The following is a 20,332-nucleotide window of genomic DNA, read 5'->3' as shown; positions in this document are numbered from 1 at the left end:
GGAATAAGCCCCCGCCTCGCGGGCAGCGGGGCAAAACCGCGCTCCTCCTAACGAGCGCCAAGCTCCGGCGGAGGGACACAGCGAATTCGCATCACTCCTTTAAAGGGCCCCGGCCCCTTTGTGGCGCCTCGCCCGTTTCAAACAGTCCGCCCGCAGCCTGCCGCGCCCTGATTGGCTGCCCGCGCTGCTCCCCCCTCCCCTCGCCCCGCCCCGCGCGTTCTGTTGTTTACCGCCCGCGATTGGCCGCCGGGCCGGGCGGGTGAGCGCTGATTGGCTGGCCCAGTTCTGCCTCTGCCCCGCCCACAGCCGCGGGCCTTAGCAACGGCTCACCGGGTGGGGGGGGGGGGGGGGGGGGAGCTGTGCGCGCGCGGGCGGCGGGAGCGCGCTGAGGTGGCCGCCAACGGTCGCTGCCAACGGTCGGTGCCTGTTAGCGGCCCCACAGAAAATCTCAACAAGCAGAAAATGTTTGTTAAATGGCGCTGTCTGGAAAAATAAGCAGCCTTCTCCACAAAACACTCAGCAATGTTGCTATGCCAATCGCTATTTCTAGGCGCAGTTACTGCCTGCTGTGCCGGCGGTGACGGCCAACAATTTCCTCATGTTTATTTTGATGCCGGGCACTGCTGGGCCAGGTCTCCTTGAGATATTCCTGACGGGATGGCGCTCCTGTGGTACCCCTGAGAGAGGGGGGTGGGAGAATTTATCCAGCAGAGACACAGCGCCCACAGCACGACACCAGGATGCTACTTGGTGTCTTTGCTACCTGTGGTGCATTGTGCAAATTAACCAAAGCAAGAAGCCTTGGGCCCCGTACCAAGGTCAGTCTCTTAGTAAGAGTGTGAGCCTCTCTTAAGAAACTGGCAGAAATTGGTCCTGTGGATGGACAAGAGCCAAGGAGCAACTGAGTCTGCGCAGAGACAAGAGGTCAACTGGCAGTGACAAGGAAGAGTCATCAACCTTCATCCCCACGAGTCTTGACAACCACCACCAGGTGACTCTGCTCAAGCACAGATGGGAGGAGTTCATGGAAATGACTCCTTGGAACTAATCTTAATGCTAAGCAGGGACAGGTTATGGATATGTATAGGCATAGTGTGAAACTTCAAGCATATACAACTCTTTGCTGCATATAACCAAGGCAAGTTGCTGCGTCAGGTGCACACGACTTTGGTGGGACTACCCCCATGCTGCCCAGCACTGAATAAACTTACCTACTTTACAATCTTACTGATTGTGGAGTCCGTTTTCCACAAATCACCATCAGATATCTCTGAACAGCCCGAGTTATAGCACCCCTGCGAGGTGAATGAACTGGCACGGCAGCTGACGACTTCTGACTGAAGCCAAGAGATAAAAGCAGTTTTAGGATCTGCAATAGCTGCAGCTCTGCTCCAGTTTGAGCAACAATGCTTGGTGTTAGCAGAGCTGGCTTCAAACCGCCTGCTTGCAGCGACACCGTGTACGTGGGGCGTGCGGGCTGAGGCTCTGAGCTGCAGCCTGACACCAATCCCCTGGGCAGTTGTTGCTTCTGTCCCCCACATCCCGCAGTGTCTTGCCCCCACCGAGCTGCAGCATGGATGTTCTCCCTCTGACCGCTGAACTGCTCCGCCCAGCGGCACATATGTTCCAGTTTACCTAAACGCCAAAAAAGGTTCGTTTGCTGAACACATGGCATGACAACTAAAAATACTAATTTGGCCGTCTACTTGCATCCTCTTTACTAATTTAAACTTAGTGGAGCACTCTGCAAAATGATCATTCGTATCTCCAGTAAAGGAGGGGGGGAAATCTGTTCCAAGCTCGGCTGTGCTTTTGTGCAGCTTGGCATCAGACGGGTGCGTTTTCTGTGCAATGAGGATACCTGCCCCTCTTTCTTTCTCCAAAATTAACTGAGCTGTTGCAAAGGGCTGAGCTAGCCTGAAAAACAACACCAACAACAAAACGCAAAGAAAACAGAAGGATCCTTAGTTTAAGCAATGTACTCATCAGCATCATATTTGGGATTGTTAACGGGGAAACTTAGTCTGCTCCCTGTGCTGTCTGGACCTGGCACTACAATCAAGTGTCGCAGGCGAAGGAGGAGTCACGGTAAGGCCTAGAAATATAATCTGTATTTTTTTTTCCTGTGCAAGGAACAACAAATTTTCTTTCAATGTGCCATTTAATTGTGGTTAAGGGAAGGGGGGGAAGATAAATGTTTCCAGTATCATGAGAAAACACAGTTTATCTATTCTGTGACATGCTGTGCTTTACAGAATAGCATTTCCTTCCTGACATTCTTTGGGAACCTAAAGATACGGTAAACAAAAAGTTTCAAAGTCCTCAGCTACAGATGCTAGAGCACTCATTAGGTAGAAACAGTGATGCTAGCCTTGGATAGAGGATTCTTACTGGAAGGCTGGTGTGAAATCAACAGAAAAAGGAACGAAGCCTGGAGTAAAAACCAGCCGAAATCCTTAGTGATACTAAGAAAGGTGAGGATTTATACCAAAGCCTTAACTTAAAAGCTTTGCATTCCGTAAGACAAATTTTAAACTAAACAAGGAAGTATTTATTGTTTTTTTGTTGTGATGTGAGACTTTTAAAGCCATCAAATGGCATTAGTAATACCTTACAAAGGTCGTTTTTTATCTAGTCTTGCTAAATCATCTTCCAGTTGCTTGGCAAAATGTGCCCTGGCAGGTCTGCACAGCAATTCATCCAGAATAGTTATGGGTGGCTAACAGCTGTGTGTGGACTGGCAGATGATATCAGGGATGTTAATTGGGCCTTGTGGCACGAGCACTTCCAAACTGCAATAGGATTACAAACCTTCATGATTAAGGGACAGGCGGTAATTAACACTCCAGACACATGCACTCAGAGCTCAGCCATTGGTCACCCAGGTAAGAACAATAAGGGTCACTTGGGACAATAGTTGTATTTGAACCACTTAAACAAAGAGCTTCACAGCCACTAATTAAGCTAACTGCCCTATTGCAATCCCATTATTCTGGTATGGAGGTTGGTGGCATCAGGAAAGCATCAGAAATGCTAAAAACTGGGAGGCAGAAGGCACTGGAGTCATGACTACTTCTCTCTCTGAGACCAAACTGCTGCTATATGACGATTAGGGACTTAGCCTAATTCAGGGGAAGAAAACACGTGTCTGCTTTGGCCAACATCCATTTTTTCTGCAGTGATGCAGGAGACAACAGCTCATGCTGAACTAGCGTTTTATTCAAGGATGATTCAAGCTCTTTTAAGAACATGGGGAAAGTACCACACAGCAGGAGAGCCTGCATCAAATGAGATTAGCCCTAGAATCTTTCCCCCCCTTAAGAGGCATCATATATATATAATAATCTCCATTTTAATGACATGGGGTGATCTGACATTTGTGTGGCTTGTGTTTAACTGAGGGGAGGAAAAGTAGGTGGTGCTTTAAGCAAACAAAACACCCTCCATGTGTATGTTTTTATGCATGAAGGCTTTGTGTGTGTGTGTGTGCCCAAAATATTTTTCTGACTCTTGTTTGTAGAAACACTGGGACCAGTCCCTGGTGATAAAAGCTTTCAAAACTGAACCCTTTTCGTAGGCTTCTCCTCACTAGGCCCGTTGTAAAGGAGCAAGTCTAGGAGATACAATGATGCAGAAGTCTCCTGGAATTCAAAATTTTGCCCACCTGACAGCCCCTACGGTAGAGAGCCACTCGATCCTCTCTCTAATAGCCATAGGAGTCAATGTCCCCACCGGTACAGCTCCTGCCTTCAGTACAGGGGTGTGTAATTTCACACACGTCACCTTGCACTCATGCAACTCGGTCAGATTCGGAATTCACAAATAAATGAATTTATTCAGATTTATGATGTGCTTCCTAAATGAAGGAAGGGGAGCAAGGCTTGCCAACCGAGGATGAATGCCAGTATGAGGCTGGTGCTGAGGAAAAGGTTCTCTGGCAACAAGAACTCATCTAGAGACGAGCAATGACAGTGCATGCATGCCTGAGTGACCCCACCCCGAGTTCAAAATAGCTGTCGAAATTAGGAAGGGAGGGTGCAGAAAAAAGAAACCCAGCTTGTTTGCTCAGGAGAAGGGAGCTATACTTAGCAGAAAATATTTTGAGCAGACAAGAACCAAACACAAACCAATGGAGACATAATCAGTTTAGGACAGACTGTTCAGTTTTTAGAGATCGGGGTTTTGTTTTGCTGCTACAACATATGGCAGAACAGCACAGAAATAACATCCAACAATATTAATGGCTGGATGAGAGGAATTTCCACAAGAGGAGGAAGCTTACCACCGAGGGAAATGCAAGTTAGTCTACACGAGAACATTTCTAAGAGCACGGCTATGTTGTTTACCTGCAATCGCTTTGTTTTGCAAAGGTCAGGCTTACCTATTTTTTTGATGTGTGTCCTGAAATGCTTTTCCTGCACATCCAGAGAGTAAACCTGGGGGCGCCGCTTGTTTGTTTGGACCTTTGCTAAGCTGCAAGGCCTGCCACGCGTGGCTGACTGCAGGGCACCTTCAGCAAAGCAGCTTGCATTTCTGGGACAGGCCAAAGGTAAAGAACCCTGGCTGTACGCAGGACTGGTTGTATGTACCTTAGGACTCCAGCTTTCTGTGTGTAGACAGAAAGCATTTATCAGTTGTTTATATATTACAGACATTCACGCACAGGTAAAATTAGGGATGCACTTAAGCTGGTATACAGCTGCCATGTGCTGATACTGCACACTTTGTGTTCAGAAAAAAGCTACCGTACTCATGCCATATAAAAGTACTTCTATACCAGCACGGCTGCACTGGAGTTCTGGGACAAGAGGACGTGCTCCAATGTAACTTAAATCACAAAACCTCCCCGTACAAACAATGCCTGAGTAATATGCAGTGCTACAGCTCACAAGCAAGGCGGTGGCGGCAGATCTTCAGAGATGATGAAATGTTAATGTGAAACACTGAAGGTGACTACTTTGGACCTCCATTTTCACTCCATTTCTAATCTGACTTCCAAGACAGGGTTACTGGAAGGGAGAGATTGAAAAGCCCATGAGAAGCAGATCTTTGCTAGGAAGTGTTTGTATTCCCTGTCTGGTAGCTGGCATAACCCTTGCGAAACACAGCTAAAATCTGAATTGCTTGTAACTGGTGCCTAATGCTAAAATCTTGATTCGTGAAGAAAACCCAAGCCCTCATTGATGATTTTCACTGATGCAAAAGGATTTTGTTTCAGCAACAACATCACAGAGAGATATGCTCTTATGTATTGTTTCATGGCTCTGAGCGTGCCAGTGTGTGGTATGCTGGTAACCACAGGAATCTATCATCCCTAATGCTGACAGAGTGCCAGGAAATGGCTGGAGAGGCAGCGAAGCTCGTCATCGAGCCTGATTCTCTCTGCCTGTGCTTTCGTGAAGGCATCTCTCTACGCAGGGTTGAAAAGATCTGTGATGGCGTTAAGGAGCTAACTGCCAACCTCACAAGCACAGTGTCCAACGCAACCTACTTCTGCAATGTTATCAAAACTCATTTCCTGGGCCTCGAAAACAGCTCTGACACAAGAAGAGGAAGGTGGAACTGCACCCACACACCAGAGCAAACCCTCACGTAAAGGTGCGAAGAGGAAGGCACTTGTCAATGACCTCACCCGCTGTCATGTAGGCAGTATTTGCAGTTTTGCTGCTCCCAGGTTGTTGTTGCCCCACCTCGTTCAAATTCCACTCTCTGTGCAGCAACAGAAAGGAACAAACCAGGAGAGACTCCAAAACTGTGACGTATTTCATCGCTAACCCAGTTAGTAAAATTATTATTCATGATTCCTGTGCTGGGGGGGGGGGGTAAGGCGAGCTTTTCATTAGGCCCCTTGCAATTCCTTTGTGAGTCGGCTCAGTCTCACTGATTTCCATTACAGCCATTGTCAGAAATCTATATTGCATCTACAGGTCTATTAAAATATAGCTTCCTGTCTTTTTTAGATAATAATATCAAAAGCATACATCAATTTCCTGTGGGAAAACATTGCAGGGAGCATTTGTAACAGCAACTGAAGATGCAGACCTGAATCTGATCCCGCTGACATTGTTGTGCAGCAAGGGTAATCTTTTAGGAGCAAACAATTACACCAAATGCCTGAGCAATGTGCTTCAGTGCTTTTATGGCAATAATTTGCCTTCAGTGCAAGTTAAATTGGCTGAAAGGAAGCTGTATGTTTCAATAACCTTGTGCTTGTCTAAGCATGACCAGGTAACTAGCAGTTTGCTTAAAGGTCTCTTTTAATAACGATTTGTAACTGGAAGGTGCGTTTCATTCACAGTATATTTTTGTCACTTATTTCAAGTGGGTTCTTTTATTTAATTGACAAGATAATTCTAGGCAATGTTGTACTTACGGCTTTTTAAAGTTTTTTTTTTTTTTTTTTTAGAAAGGTAGTTGTGCATAATTTCAGAAGGCATTTTCAAAATCATATGGATTCCGCTTAAAAGGAATTTAAATGAGTCATTAAAAGTTAAGCCAAGAAAGAAAAAGAGCAGTCACCTTGCCAGCTGTGCAACTGGGCAGCTGTTGAGTGAAATGACTTGCTAGGAGGCATTCAGTTCGAGGACTGGGAACGGATATTTTAAATTTATTTAGAGATTTAGCATGGTGCAAATCCATTTTTTATAATTTGGATTAAAGATGAGATGAAAGACCCTTTGCACAAAGCGTCCACAAAGCACTAGGAAGATATTTCCACCTTGATTTCTATTTTTTAATGATGCAATGCAGGTATCATGAGAGAAAATAGGTAAGACAGCGAAGCGTACACGTTCTGTGCCATGGAGCTCACACAAGGCTACTGGGAGGTGACATGGTGAGTCATGTATTGCAACTGACACCTCATCGGCTCTTTGCAGGAGCCCTGGCTCAGTAACAGTGACAAATTTCTGGCTACCAAATATCTCCTCTGGCTTCTCATCGTCCCACACTCAGCTGTGTTACTGAAGGCATTCTCCATTTCTCACACACTTGCTTTTTGAAGATCATCCGGTCTGAGTTCTTGAATACAATAGGCCATTAGAATTCACTTAAGCACATCTTCTAATGACCCAGGCTTAATTTGAGGGCCTAAAGAGATGACAAAATCCCTTAATTAACTAATGTGCTCTAAACAAAATACTTCTCAAAGTCCTTCCAGAGGGTTTCTTAAATATACCTTACTGTATGTCTTTGGCTAGAATTGAATTCTTCGGGGCGATGTCTTTTATGCTTTGCATAGGGCCCAGCATTAACCACAAACAACACATCATGTCAGCCTGGATATTCTCCCCTTTATCAGACTATGCAAACACAGACTGTCAAAGATTATCAAAGTCAGAAGATTTTTTCAAGGCTAAGCGTAAAAAATGTCACGCCTCAAGGCGAGTGGATTGGTTGTTCTTACTCAGATAACCAGCACTTGGAGTTCTGGAGGTGTCACAGAGTCTGCTGATCTTGCTCTTTACTGCTTGTGCCAGCAATGAAGCACTGGATTTTTTTGCCCCTCTACTTCCAAACCACTACTGCCTGTATTAGTTTTGTGTTCACTGGTGCAGAATGTCCTTCTCATATCTCCCAACAGTAATTTATATTTTGTTCCACAAGATCAATTGCTCCGTGCCAGTGTGAACAGAGACGTACAAATGCACAGTACCACAGATGTTTTCCAAGTAACAGCTGCAGGAACATTTCCAGCATAGCTCCATCTCAAGCTACTATATCCAGGCACATTTCACTAACATACTCTTGATACTTGCCAGAAGAAATAAGTCAGATGCACAGTCAGGACATAACTCAGAAATACAGTCAGAAATAATTCAGGATGTGCTTTCTCAGACGTACAGTCAGTAGGTAGCTTTGCCAGCCTGGAAATATCTGGGTTTAGCTCAAGAGTTCAAACTGCATAAGCTTGTATTTAGGATCACATACCACACGGTTCCCTAAATACCTACAGGGTGTGCAGAAAATCCTCCAACACCTTGCCTAATCTGTGTCTGCACTCCTGCTGTCGCTGCAGCCTGTGGCAAAGCTCCCATCCCCTTCAATGGAAGAAAAGATAGAGCCCAGCAGCAAGGATTCGGGAGCTAGGACGGGAAATGCAGAGTGCTGTTTCCAACAGAGTCACCAGGTGATGATGTCACTGTTGTAAAATCTGTAAAACCTTCTATCCAAACGAGCATCAGTGAATATACGTGATACCGACCCAATCAGAGGAGCACAAGTCACTATGTTACCGGGGAGTAAATTGTCCATTTAAAAAAGTATGTGTGCAAGTGTCACAGAAATACTAAAGATCTTGCAAGATGGTTGACAATATAAACTCCTGCAACGCTGACGTGAACTCTCCAGGACATAACATCTCCAAGTATAGATGATGATATCTGCAGTCAAGTATAACCACAGCCAGGGTAAATAACATGAACAGAGCTTAAGTTGTCACACAGAAAAGGAAGGAAAATTGTATGTTCTGGAAGAGAAAATGTAAGAAAACCTGTGTTACATGAGCCAGAGAGAATGAATTTTTAAGTTAATGCTACTCGCATTTTCTCCACTTCCAAAGGCCATGATGAAGTTGCTTTAACTGACAGCTTGTTTGGAGTGAGTATGCTCAAGAGTACACAGCTGTTGTTGCAGCATCTGGAAGATGTAACAATGCCCTGAGACATGTGATATTCTCTGCCTTATAAAAAGTTTTGGTTTTCTTTGCTTTTGCATGAACCTGAGAATTTCTTTGAATGCAGCAGGGAGTCAGCCCAGGACTTACAAGACACATGAAATCAGGTCCAATCAGGGAAAAATTAATAGATTCGGCTGTTGTTCTTAGGAATTTGTCAACTTTTGGAGTCAAAATCCTTTCTCCCTTCCTTTCTCTTTCCCTTTTTTTTAGGCAGTGTGGTATGAAGGCAGCACGCTTTCCTTATTGTGTGAAATCTTAGGGGTCACAAATCAATGTTTAAAGATGGCTCAATGGTTTATTTTTTTATAGGAATCGGGAAAATGGGGGGTAAAAAAAAAAATAAGGAGAACCACGATGGTAAAGGTTTCTCCCACAATCATCTCTCAGAATGAAAAATACCAGGGAAATATGACAGGACTGCTTTTTATGAGAGGAGATTAGAAAACCGTTCTGTCTTCATTAATGGCAGTTATGTTATGAACTTTAGCAGCCATATTATGCACGAGAAAGCATTTTAGCCATTTTCAACTTCAGTCCAGCCTGACTCCAACAGAAGCTGGAGACTGAATGCTTCTCTAACAGGTATGCTGTCAAATTTAAATTATGGCTAAGATTGCCCAGTGATGAGTTGATTTACACTGAGGTCTGTTCCCATGCATTTAAACATTATCTGCATTACACACAATTTGGAAAACTTTTCAACCTGATTTAACTTTGAAATCAGTCCTGCTCTGAGCAGGAGTTTGGCCTAGAAAACCTCCACAGGTCCCTCCCACCCTCAGCTGTTCTTTGATTTTATGACTATTTATTGCAGTTAACACCTTTGTGTTTATAATGCCCCTTACCTTATTGATCTTTGACTGTGAAAGTCGATTATCTTCTGCTTCTCCTGTATTGCTTCCAGCACTGTTACAAAAGGCTGTAAGAAATTATACTGTAGTTTAGAAAGCAATTCAAGAAAATACATCTCTTCAAGTCAAATGATGTAAGAATTAATCTTAATGTCAGATGACATTTATTGGAAAGGGCTTTTTCCAAAATTGGGCAGTGTTTTATCATGTACATGTAGAAACGCAGGTCAAAAAGGTTTGGATGCAGACAGTTAAGCTGAGAATTACTTTTTTCCATATAGTATTTTGAATTCAGGCATGTTGATCATATACACAACACAAAATTAAGCAGAAATATACATGAAATATTACTGTCAGCTGGCTGTTCCACCGTATCATTCATGCTACCAATACTAAAAGAGTAAAATTGGAAGTACTGTAAAGGAAGACACATTCCTGTCTGCCATTGGCATTCTCACATGTTGCAGCAAGCGTTTCTGACTAGTCATCTATTTTCTAGGAAGAATGATTGATTTACAGGTGCAGTCCCTAGGGTGACAGACACGGTCTGAAGGCTGTACAATTGCAGACTGAGTTAAATGGAATAGTTGAGAACATTTTCCAGTTAGCAAAACAAACCGCAGAAAATAATCTGTTCTGAGTGAGAAAATTGCCTAATATGGGGCTGTTTATTTAGTAAAAGTAGCTCTGGTAAGAAGGTTAATTTAGTTCTTGCATTGCTCCCCCCAAGTACATCTCTGACTGTGAAAGAAGTACTTAATTTGCTAAACGTAAGCACTTATTTCACTGATCTGAATGAAAGCAGAAGTGTCCCTTGGCGTTTCAGAAGTTCTGTGGTGGAAACAGATAGCAAGAGACCCAATCCTTTTCAGCTCAAATCACAGGGTTTGTTTTTGTAGTAAAAAAATGTATATTCCTGCTGTTAGGAAGAAGTTATGTGAGACTGCAGGAAAACAGCTATGAGAGGCCAAAGAGATGTTACACTTCAGTCATCACTCCTGTGATTCAGCTTGCAATGACTTCTACTGTCAACAGACTTTTAAGCAAGCGAGCCTCGAGCCTAGGTCCTCCAGACTTGCAATCAAAACCAAGTGGCTACATACCTGAGAGTCTGCCTCTCCCTGCCTGATAAGGGTGACAGCTTCTGATAAGGGAAGGCACTAAAACTGACAATTGGTCTAAAAGAGGCAAAACAGATTGCACAATTGCAGTTTGTTGACTGCACATAGCCACGGCTCTTCTTTCTGGGATCTTCATTAAAAAATGTCTTAGGTACCTGAGACACTTCCTGCACAAGACATTTTTTCTTATTTTTTTTTTCCCCCTAAAGCTGAAAAGGCTTTGGACAAAACTTGTGGTGCTTTTTTTCTCGTCCCTTTTAGAAAAAGTAAGCAGACTGCATTAGAAAGGGGGCTTGCTTGCTGCTAGTGTCTCTTAGTGGCCAGATGCTTCTTCTCCCTGTTCCATGCCAGGGCAACAATTTAGCTGCTGTTCCGTGCGTGGAACAGCTTGATTCTTCTTGTGAAACTGGAGCCAGGGTTTGTCCAGCTGCAGTGGAAATCTACATTTTAAGCCGAAAGAAATGGATGAGCCCACATCTAGTTTCTTTTTTCCCTTGCCACATATTTCAGGAATATAACATTTAATTTTATTTTTTTCAAAGGGCAATTCATTATTGCCTGTCAGAACAAGCGTAGCTAGTGTAGTAATAGGACAGAACATAAGAATTGTGCATGCCCCATATTAGAATTTGTATGTACTGACTTCCATACTACTTGCTTGGAAAATTAGCGTTCCATTGATTGACTTAATGCAGAGAAAGGATCACATTTACAAAAATAACTTTTTTTTTTTTTTTTTTGGATAGTTCAGTTTTCACAGAGGTCAAAATCAGTTCAGTCAGTGTTTGAACCCATTTTATTCCTCTTTGAGAACTCCTATGTGCTCGTTGTTTTTGTTTGATGACCACTTACTCCCAGGGAGCTGGGCAAAGTCTGTCAGCTAATTTCACCATAAATCTTTTTTTAGGTTTCCCCTCATTTCCTTGCACTGCTTTTCCCAATGTTCCACAATATGTTTTGAAAACTGGGCCTCCGGACAAAGAAAGCAGTGTAACTGTCTTCGCAGCTTTTGAAAATCGCTTCCTGGGAGAATGTTCTGTTCCAGGCATCGAAAGGAGGAGTTTCCCCCTAGAAGAGAAGTCTTTCTGAGCCCCGAGTAAGCCTTGATGTGAGATTTCTACAGCACTATCAGCATACGTATCTCCTGATTGCTTTGATGAGCACTCAGATGCCTCTGCATGGGTTTCCTCCACCAAACAGCCCAAGCTCAGCCTGCCTGCTCCAGGCTCTTCCTCTTTCGTGAGGAACGTGACGTTAGACGACAGCTCTACCGCTCACCAAGCTTTATGCTGAGATCAGTTTGGAAAAGAACAATACGACTTTGTGCGTTTTTCTTTAAGCGTTTGCAGGCTTTGTTCTTCAAACCAACATCACTACTGCCTTCTCTAGGCTGATCAAAACTTTTCTTTTTCAAGGACCTCAGGTTTGTGATAAATACAGAAAAGCTGTAGTCATTTAACAGCTGGAGTCAAAGTACAAACAGAGGAATTATTAGACTCATTATGCCACGTTACACTGAGCTCATCCAGTTAAATCAAAAGAGTAATTATTATTAAAAGTTTGCATTTCTCTAGCCCCTCGGGATATTCAAATGCTTCACAAACACTTTAATTTTGCCTTACAACCAACCCAGCATGAAGGTAAATTTTCTGAAATTGTTGTCTGCACACATATTGGAGCTCATCAAACTTGCTTGCCCATGTTGGACTTTGCGTGCACGTAGCTTGGGTGGATATGAAAATTAGTATTAACCTTTGCATCTGTAGATTTAACTGACTGGTCAAAAGTCAGGCAGTAAATAGCACTTGGGTCTCCAAAGCAGAGCGCAGAGCCAAACCACAAGACCATCTGTTTTGCCTTCTGAGGGGTGTTTATAGAGCGCAGATAGAAGTGTCTGCTGCAAAGATGTATGGCCTTCCCCTTTCCACACAGTGGGATTTGGCTGCGAATCCAGCAGTGCCCTCCTCTTCCTCTCCATCCAGTGGTGGATAAACAGTGGTACGCAAACAAAAGTGCTACAGGAGATGCCTTATGCCTGTGATGTTTTGTTCCGCTAGCATGGATCTCCCACTGGTCTTGTATTTACTGGTTTGTCACCTCCCTAGAGCCCAGTCTGCTCCAGCAGCAGCCACCTGTGCATCAATTCCTGCGTGCAGCCACGCTGCCTTGGCACCAGGCCGTGAGCTGGGGAGCTGAGCCCCCTGCATACCCAGACAGCGAGTCCACGGGGCGTGCTGCCCGTGCCAATGCCGTAGTCCCGTCAATCTCCTTAAAACAGACATGCCTCGTCTCCTCCCGAGGGATAAAAATGCCTTCTGCCCACCACCAAACTGCTCCTTTGGCTGACAGGGCGCTTGGGGTCTTTTTGCTGTTCCAAGCAATCAGATTTCTGCACGATGCATCACGTCCCCGCATGCCGAACACCTGCTTGTAATGGCCTTCTTCCAGGTGTGCCTCGTTGCATGCACCAGGTTACTTTTTTCTAAGCTTAATATTGCCTCTTTTACTTTCTCTCTTTCTGGGCTGCAGGCCCAAACTCATAAAGTTTTTGCTGGTTGTCTCCGTCTCTTTCTCAGCGCTCTCCCTAAATCCCTCGGCCTTGGCAGCCACTTTGTCATGGCAGCCTGCCCACCCCAGCCCTCAGCTGCTCTGGGCACAAGCTGTGTCTTTCTTTTTGGAGGGCGTGCAGCAGTGCTGCCACTTTGACCCCGGCCTGGCTGTGTCCTGGCTTCGGGCACCTCATAAAGAGGCTGGAAATGTTTTTGGGAGCCTGTGGCTGGCCACCCCGCCAGGACAACCTGCTCTGAGGTCCGTCCAGTGCCGGTGGCTCACCGCTCAGGCTCCGGGGTTTCCCCCGCAAGAAATCCCGATCTGGCAGCTGGCTGCTTCACCGCGCTGCCTCCAGCCCGGCCGGGCGCTGCTTCAGCAGGCCCTTCCTACTGCCGCCGAGGACAAAGGACTGTAATCACACGTATCCAGCTGAGCATATCCAGCACCAGAGGAATAAAAGGCGCTCTGTTGCGCTATGCGAGCACGAGAGGTTCCTGCCAAAACATCGATCCCACAGGCTGCTGGGCTGCGGATGTGCCGCACCGCCTCGGGCTCTCCGCGCTGGCACGCAAAATGTTCTGGAAAGGGCCCTGGAAGAGGTCCCTTGAGCAAATACTCACAATGCGCACAAATTGCTGGAGCTGTGGGAGGGGAACAATCTTGGGATGGTGCCGGGCAGACCTCCGGCGAGAATTGCCCAGCTGGGAGCATCAGCTCGGTTAGCTTCCCTCCGTCACGGCCAGAAACTGCCCACGGGCCGGGAGATTTTGGGAAGCCCTAGCAGCTTTACAGGCTCCTGAAACACAGACAGCGAGGCTCTGAAGAATCAGAGCAAAACTGGGACAAAGCTCGGTGAAATTCCAGCGGCTCTCGCCATTGCTGCACTGTCCTGTCCCATCACAAAGGGGAAAATGCAGCACAGGGGAGGGGAGCGGCGTGCAGCAGGCTTGGATTTGGCAAGCAGACTGCCTTACGCAAAGGCAGGAAAACAGCTTTCATCAGTTACCAGGCTTAAAAAAAGCCTGGCACACATTTTTACCAAACCGATGCGGGATTCACTGGTCGGGAAGTAAAGAGAAAAGGCGCTGGGCGCTCTCCCTCCGCATGATTGATGTCAGTGCCTGCGGGGGGAATCCTTTGTGTGCCATCTGCACCGCTCCTAGCCGCAGGCGCTGGAGGAGGCGCAGACACCGAGCTGCCTGTGCTCCAGCTCCTCGCACTGCCCCCTCCATCCCAGCCTGTTTAGGCAGGGCAGGGCCTTACTGCTCGCTCTGAGGGCTCCAGGGGCTGTGCCCGGTGCCCGGTACCCGCTGCGGCCCCGCTGCCCCCGGGGGCTTTTTGCCGACTCCGGGACTCGAACCCGGGTCCCCGCCCCCAACCAGCGCCGCGGCCCCGCCCGGGGGGCGGGCAGAGCCTGCGGGGAGCCGCCGCGCCGCCCCTTCCCCTGCTCCCCGCCTGGCTGCGGGCTGCCTCTCGCTCCCCTTCCCCTCCTTCCCTTTCCCCCTCCCCGTTTTATTTTGTTTTCATTTTTCTTTTTCTTTTTTTTTCTTTCCCCCGACCCCCGCGCGGCGGCGGCGGCGGCCCGCCTCTCCCTTCGCAGCCCGTCGCCGCCGCCCCGCCATGGCGACATGAACCCGCCGGCCGCCGCCGCCGCCTCCTCCTCCTCCCTCCTCTTCCTCCTCTTCCTCCCGGCCCCGGCCCCGGCCATGGGGCCCGCCCGGAGCTGAAGAAGCCGCGGAGGAGCCCCCGGCGCCGCCGCCGCCGCCCCGCCATGGGCTGCTGATGGCCGGGCCCCGCCGGGCACCCCGCCGCCGCGCAGGGGAGGTGAGGCCGGGACGGGGAAGCGGGCGGGGAAGGGAAGGGAAGGGGGAGTGGGGGCTCCCCTCGCGTCCCCCTCAGGCCCCGGAGTGCCCCCCTCTTAGGGCCGGCTGGCTGGGCCCACCTCGCCCCGCTCACGGACAGCGGTTGGGCTCCAGAAGCCAGCCCCGCCGTCGCCTCATCCCAAGGGATTGCTGTGGGATCCCTGCGGAGCACCCAGGTTTGCTTGGACAGAAGCTCGGCCACCTTGTGGGGCTGGCTCGCCCCCATCCCCAGGGCGTGGGGCTGCACGGACCCTGGTGTGGGATGCGGGGAGCCGATCTTCTGGCCTCACCCCAGCAGGAGCTGAACTTCCCCCTGTATCTATACTTCAGTTTACCCTGCACCCCTCCTCGCAGCTCATGTATAGTTCAGTATTCAGCCAAACCCCTCTCAGATGCTCCTTTCACCACGGCCCTCCTGCCTCCTTCCCATTCTGTACGTTCCGGCCCAGCCCGGAGCTTTGTTTGCCTATTGCTTGTCCTTATTTAAAGTTTCTCCAAGGTGGCGTCTGTCCTGGCGTCATTGCAGGACTGACAGATGTTGCTCTGGCTTTGCACAAAAGGTGCTGCTCCGAGGATGCCTGCTGGGGCCGGGCTTTCCCGCTGTCCCACGGGGCTGCGGGCAGCCCCCATGGATGCTCCCGAGGCTCTGCATGAGGGAAGCAGCTGTGGCTCACCCGTCCCTATTCCTGCACCCCACAGGCCTTGGCACAGCTTTGTATGAGGAAATTGGCAAGCCAGGGGTTGGGACCTAGGTTTTTCGGGGCAGCACAGCACCCAGAGCTATGTGGCTGCCATCTTACATTAACACTGTGGTGCAGTCAACATTTTCCTTCCAAGATGTGTCATCTCCCTGCTTTCAGATTTATCACAACACCCCAGACAGACCTACTGGGTTAAATACACAGCAGTCCGAATGCGAGGCCACTTGATGTCTTTGCATATCATTGCCCTGGGATAAACTTTTCAAGTCCATAGCTGGACCCAGGCGTTCGCAGCTGTAGCATCCCCCCTGTAGTTTGTCTCATGTTTTCCCCTCTCCCCAGCTTACCTTGCACAGGCAAAGGAGCGAAAACACACACAGCGTTGGTGCGGTGCTCCTTTCAGCACACGTTCCCCCCCTGGGCCCACACAAAGGATGCTTTCCTTTGCACACCCACAGCAGCACCCTGCTAAGAAGCAGTAGCTAAACATGACCTCCCACCCAACTGGATTTTCGGGAGCACCTGTCTTTGCAGGTTTAATCTTTGTGTTTTTCATGTGGTGCTTTTTCGGAAGTGAGATTTGGTACAGCTGTCACACAGGTGTAAACGATATCTTTAACCTGGGTGACAGCGGAGGTGCACAGCCTGCCGTTTGTTTCGCACTGCTCTGTAGCCTTCTGGAGAGGAACTCAGTACGGGCTGAGCAGCACTAGTGGGTCACCAGAGCTAGTCAGAGCGTTCTCGCTGCCGAATGACAGCCCTTAGGGCTTGGTTGCTTGAGCAGGGAGCAAGTTATGGTTAGAAATCGTGCGCCTCCAGAGTGAAACCCAGCCATGGGAGCCAAAGGTCCTCTCGTGCCCAGGAACAAACTGCGGCGCTCCCCGTAGCTCCCAGGGCTTCAGTGGGGCCGAGGATGCCGCACACCCAGCTGCTGTCACCTGCTGCTACAAAGCAGCAGGAAACCCCTCGAGGAGGTGGATTTCAGGGGGAGTTCTGGTTCACTGACAATAGAGAATAGTTTCTTTCAGAACTCAGGACAATACTGGCTGTTTTTGAAGGCCAAAACAGCAAGATGAAGTCACTGAGATGTAAGGAAAATATCAGGTGTCTCCCCTCTGAGTACAAGGCAGATGCAGTCTCCAATTCTCCCTTCCCTTGTGCTTGCTAACTGTGACCATTACCAACGCCGTTTTGGTGGCCATAAAGGGGATCTGCACTCAGTGTGCAATGAACTCCCCTGTGAGCTCCGCAATGAACAAAACGTTAATGCAGAGCCTCTGTTTTGCTCAGTAGCCCGGACATCAAACACACCCCGTGCCGGGATGCCGGGAGGTGCTGCACGGCCCGTTGCCCAGAGGCTGTGCCTTTTGCTGCGCTGCTGCCCTGCGCAGATCCTGCTCATTTGCAGGGGTAGCTCTTGGCTTGAGCCCCCAAATCTTCAACGCTTACCTTCCCACTGTAATTTCGCCTATAAACCTTGGGGTTTAACTGCTCCTAACAGCTGCTGAGGAGCCGGCTTCCTTTAAGGGCACAGCCTCCCTTCAGGGAAGAGCCACAAACATGCCTGTACATGTGATGGCAGCAGAGGGGGGCTGCACAGCATGAGCCCTTGGACACAGGGTTTTCTTCATCAATACCCAGGGTTTCTTCTCTGAGCTTGTTTTAGGCCGAGGATTCTTGCTTTTAGGCCCAGAACCAGGGATACCAAGGCTATTAAATTCATGCTGGTTGGGCGGGAGAGATGAGCCTGTGCCATCCCATTTTGTGGACAACTGGAATTAGGTCCTTTTCTATATTGTCTCAACAAGAAGCTAATTAGACAGCAAGCCTATGCTCCTGGAGGATAATTAAGCTTTATAACTGTGGGTTCTCTTTGGTTAATGAGAAAGAGGAGACAGTACCCTCAGAGCTTAAGAATGCTGCTCCGCAGCTACTGTGCTGTACCTCATAATTGATCTATTGTTTCTACAGCAGATAATTTCTCATTTCCTCATAATTACCTCTTTTTAGTGCCTCGCACTGTATCCTGGTATTAGCTGTAATCACTGATAATTTACCCTGAAGCCAATCAGAGTCTGCAGAGCAAAATATTGGCCTCAGTGAGCATTTATGCTTTCAGATAACATTTTCTTTTGTTGTTGTCGAGGGGAATTGAGCCATTGTAGTCCCATGTTTTTTTGGATGTGGGTGTTGAACTGGGTAAGAACTTGTTTGGTTTTGTTGCTGTTCATTTACGCTAATGACTGCTTCCCAAAGACAAAGCGCCATCGCCGAGTCCCGTTCCAGCCTTTTTGCCCACGGAGGCATCGTCTTTATTTGGTTTCGGGGGATTATGTTGTGCAAAAGGCGGTGCGTGATGCCTCGCATCCTGAAAGCCTGTTGGCCCTTGTCTGCAGAGAGTTAGCTTGTATAAGCAGGAAAGCCTCTGGCCCTGTTTTCTGAAGTTGCCGCTTGCTCTTAGAGACTTTGTGAGCTTGATTTTCCTCAGAGTGACTTCCTCCAGCCCACAGTGATTTAGAAGAGGTCGCAGTGGCGGTGGGAGAAGCAGATCGTGCTCTGCATGTGTTGCCTTTCCTTTGAGGAGGCTAGCAGCGAGACATTACATAATGCCAGCTCTGGTTTACCCCCCCCTTTTTTTTTTTTTAAGCTTCCTGCTCTGCTTTCAGCATTTGCAGAGGCTGCGTGTGCCGGCAGAACTGATGAGCCACTCTGGGCACACAGCTGCGCCCTCACCACTGCTCTGAGCCTGAAGCCTGTACAAAACCCAGGCTGGCTGGGGTGGGCAGGGATCTCTGGAGGCCCAGCTCCCTCTTTTCTCAGGGGGAGGATGCTCCAGTCCCTTCCTCACGGTGGTGGCCCTTGGCTGGAGACCCTCAAGTAGCTCTGGCTGTGGGGGTCGCAGACTTGGGGCACACCATTTATTACCACAGTGCCACAGCTTGAGGTCCCCTCAGCTTCCCACCCTGACCTTCCCAAAGGAAGCTGGGGCACTCCAGCCACCCCCACAGGATCACAGCCCCACAGCAGGGCCCACATCTCCAGCTCCTCACCTTTATCTCCCAAGCTCCATGCGTGGAGTACAGGCACCTCCAAGAGGCACCACAGCTTGCTGGTTTCCCACAGCTGCCAGGGAAGGGCCATACCTGAGCCCCTCCAGCAGTGCAGGGTGAGCAGCCCCCTTCTTCACACCCACCCCACAGAGTGGCTGTGCTCTGCAAGCTGCCCTCTTATATAGGCTTCTCCCGAGCACTGGCTAACGGGTGCTTGACCCTCCCTAATCAGGGGCAGCTCGTTTCCCTCGTTAGAGCTTCCTCCGACCCGCAGCCTTGTGGCTTCCCTCACCAGCAGCAGCCACCTCTGCCTTCCTTATGGGGTCCTTGGGCATTCCCTGATGGGCAGGGCCTCGTCCCCGTGAGACCCCCCAGCTGGTGTCACTGGGTGCAGTCACGCCCCTGGCCTGGCAGCGCCTCTGCCAGGCTGGAGATCTGCGTGCCAGGCCGTAGCGGGGCCGATTCCTACCAAAACGTTCGCCTGAGCCCCGTGGCTGACTTTAATAAGCACTGTGAGGAGTTCGTGTCTTCAAGAGGCATCTCGCGTGCCTATCAGCAGCCAGAGGATGAGCCCGCAGTGCTGAAGGAGTATAAAATATACGCGGTTCTTCTGCAGGCGTTCATGAAATGGCATGGAGGGGGTTTGCTTTGCTAGGGTTTTGTTTTTGCTTAATTTAATCCATGCAGGCAAGGAGCCTCTGTCGGTTAATAACTTCTCCTTTGATTTTTAGGTTCAAATAAACCAAAATCTCAGAGCAGAGCTCATTAAAGTATATTGAGTTCCATCTCCTCTTTGCATCAAACACATGCGTTGCGCAGCTGGAGCTGCTCTCCCAGGGCTGGAGCCTGCCTTCACCTCTCAGCCGCGGCTGGCTTGGGACGTTGCCACGGGGTGCCTCAGAAGGGGAAGCAGCCTGGCTGGGGCAGCCTCTTTGCAGCTTAAGCCCTTGGCTACCAAAGGCCTTTCTGGGCACAGGCTGCTCGGGCTCTTGGCCGAGACAAAAAGGAGCTGCAAACCTCGTCCTGTGTTTTCAGCTTGTGCCACTGGTAGGGCAGGAGGGACCTGGAGGCATGCCGGCCTCACGGGGGAAAGAATGGGGATGTTGTCTGCGAGTTCAGGCAGGGCTTCATCTCCTGCCTGGCTTTTCAGAAGTCCCTACCACGGGAAATGGCATTTCAGCCTCCCTTAAATAGGGAAACGCTTGCATCAATCTCGAGTCCTCGAGATGTTTGGAGAAGTTCTTAAATTTGGAAAGCCAGCACTAAAATGAGGTCACATTTGTTTACACTCCCTGGAAAAAGCTGGTTGGAGGAAAAGAAGTGGCGAGTGTGTGATGTACGCGAGCTCGCCTGAAAGATGCTGCCAAAATATCTGACAGGCTTCCCTTTGTAGCAGGTTGTGGGAGTTAGCTCTGGGTGAGTCACGCCGACAAATGGCAAGGGCCCTTCACTGCCAGCCCGAATAAAATCGCCGCTTTGGGAATTTGGGTCTGTTGGCTGCTTCCACACAAGCCGACACG

At 48.7% G+C, this 20,332-nt stretch overlaps 1 protein-coding gene and 2 long non-coding RNA genes across 4 annotated transcripts in view; 1 reads left to right on the top strand and 2 right to left on the bottom strand.

Annotated features, from left to right (window-relative positions):
* Positions 1-374: 374 nt before the first annotated feature.
* CCNI (cyclin I) overlaps positions 375-20,332 on the top strand; it is a 37,837-nt gene continuing 17,879 nt past the window's right edge. Inside the window, exon 1 of one of the 2 annotated variants that reach the window (XM_005021924.6) lies at positions 375-2,088. The gene's annotated coding sequence lies outside the window, so the exon portion shown is untranslated. Of the gene's footprint in view, positions 2,089-14,622; positions 15,024-20,332 lie in introns of those variants that run through there. The other variant, XM_027456074.3, reaches the window with a different exon arrangement.
* LOC110353140 (uncharacterized) lies at positions 7,611-14,554 on the bottom strand. The gene is made up of 3 exons (XR_011809342.1): positions 10,632-14,554; positions 9,523-9,596; positions 7,611-8,637 (listed from the first exon to the last, which is right to left on the bottom strand). It is a non-coding gene; the product is annotated as an uncharacterized lncRNA (long non-coding RNA).
* LOC113843480 (uncharacterized) lies at positions 17,785-19,180 on the bottom strand. Its single transcript, XR_003496815.3, has 2 exons — positions 18,813-19,180; positions 17,785-18,347 (listed from the first exon to the last, which is right to left on the bottom strand). It is a non-coding gene; the product is annotated as an uncharacterized lncRNA (long non-coding RNA).

The sequence above is a fragment of the Anas platyrhynchos genome, chromosome 4 (assembly GCF_047663525.1).
Source record: "Anas platyrhynchos isolate ZD024472 breed Pekin duck chromosome 4, IASCAAS_PekinDuck_T2T, whole genome shotgun sequence".
Taxonomy (NCBI): Eukaryota; Metazoa; Chordata; class Aves; order Anseriformes; family Anatidae; genus Anas; species Anas platyrhynchos.
Note: the sequence above shows the minus strand (reverse complement) of the source record. Positions and strands in the feature narration are given on the sequence as shown.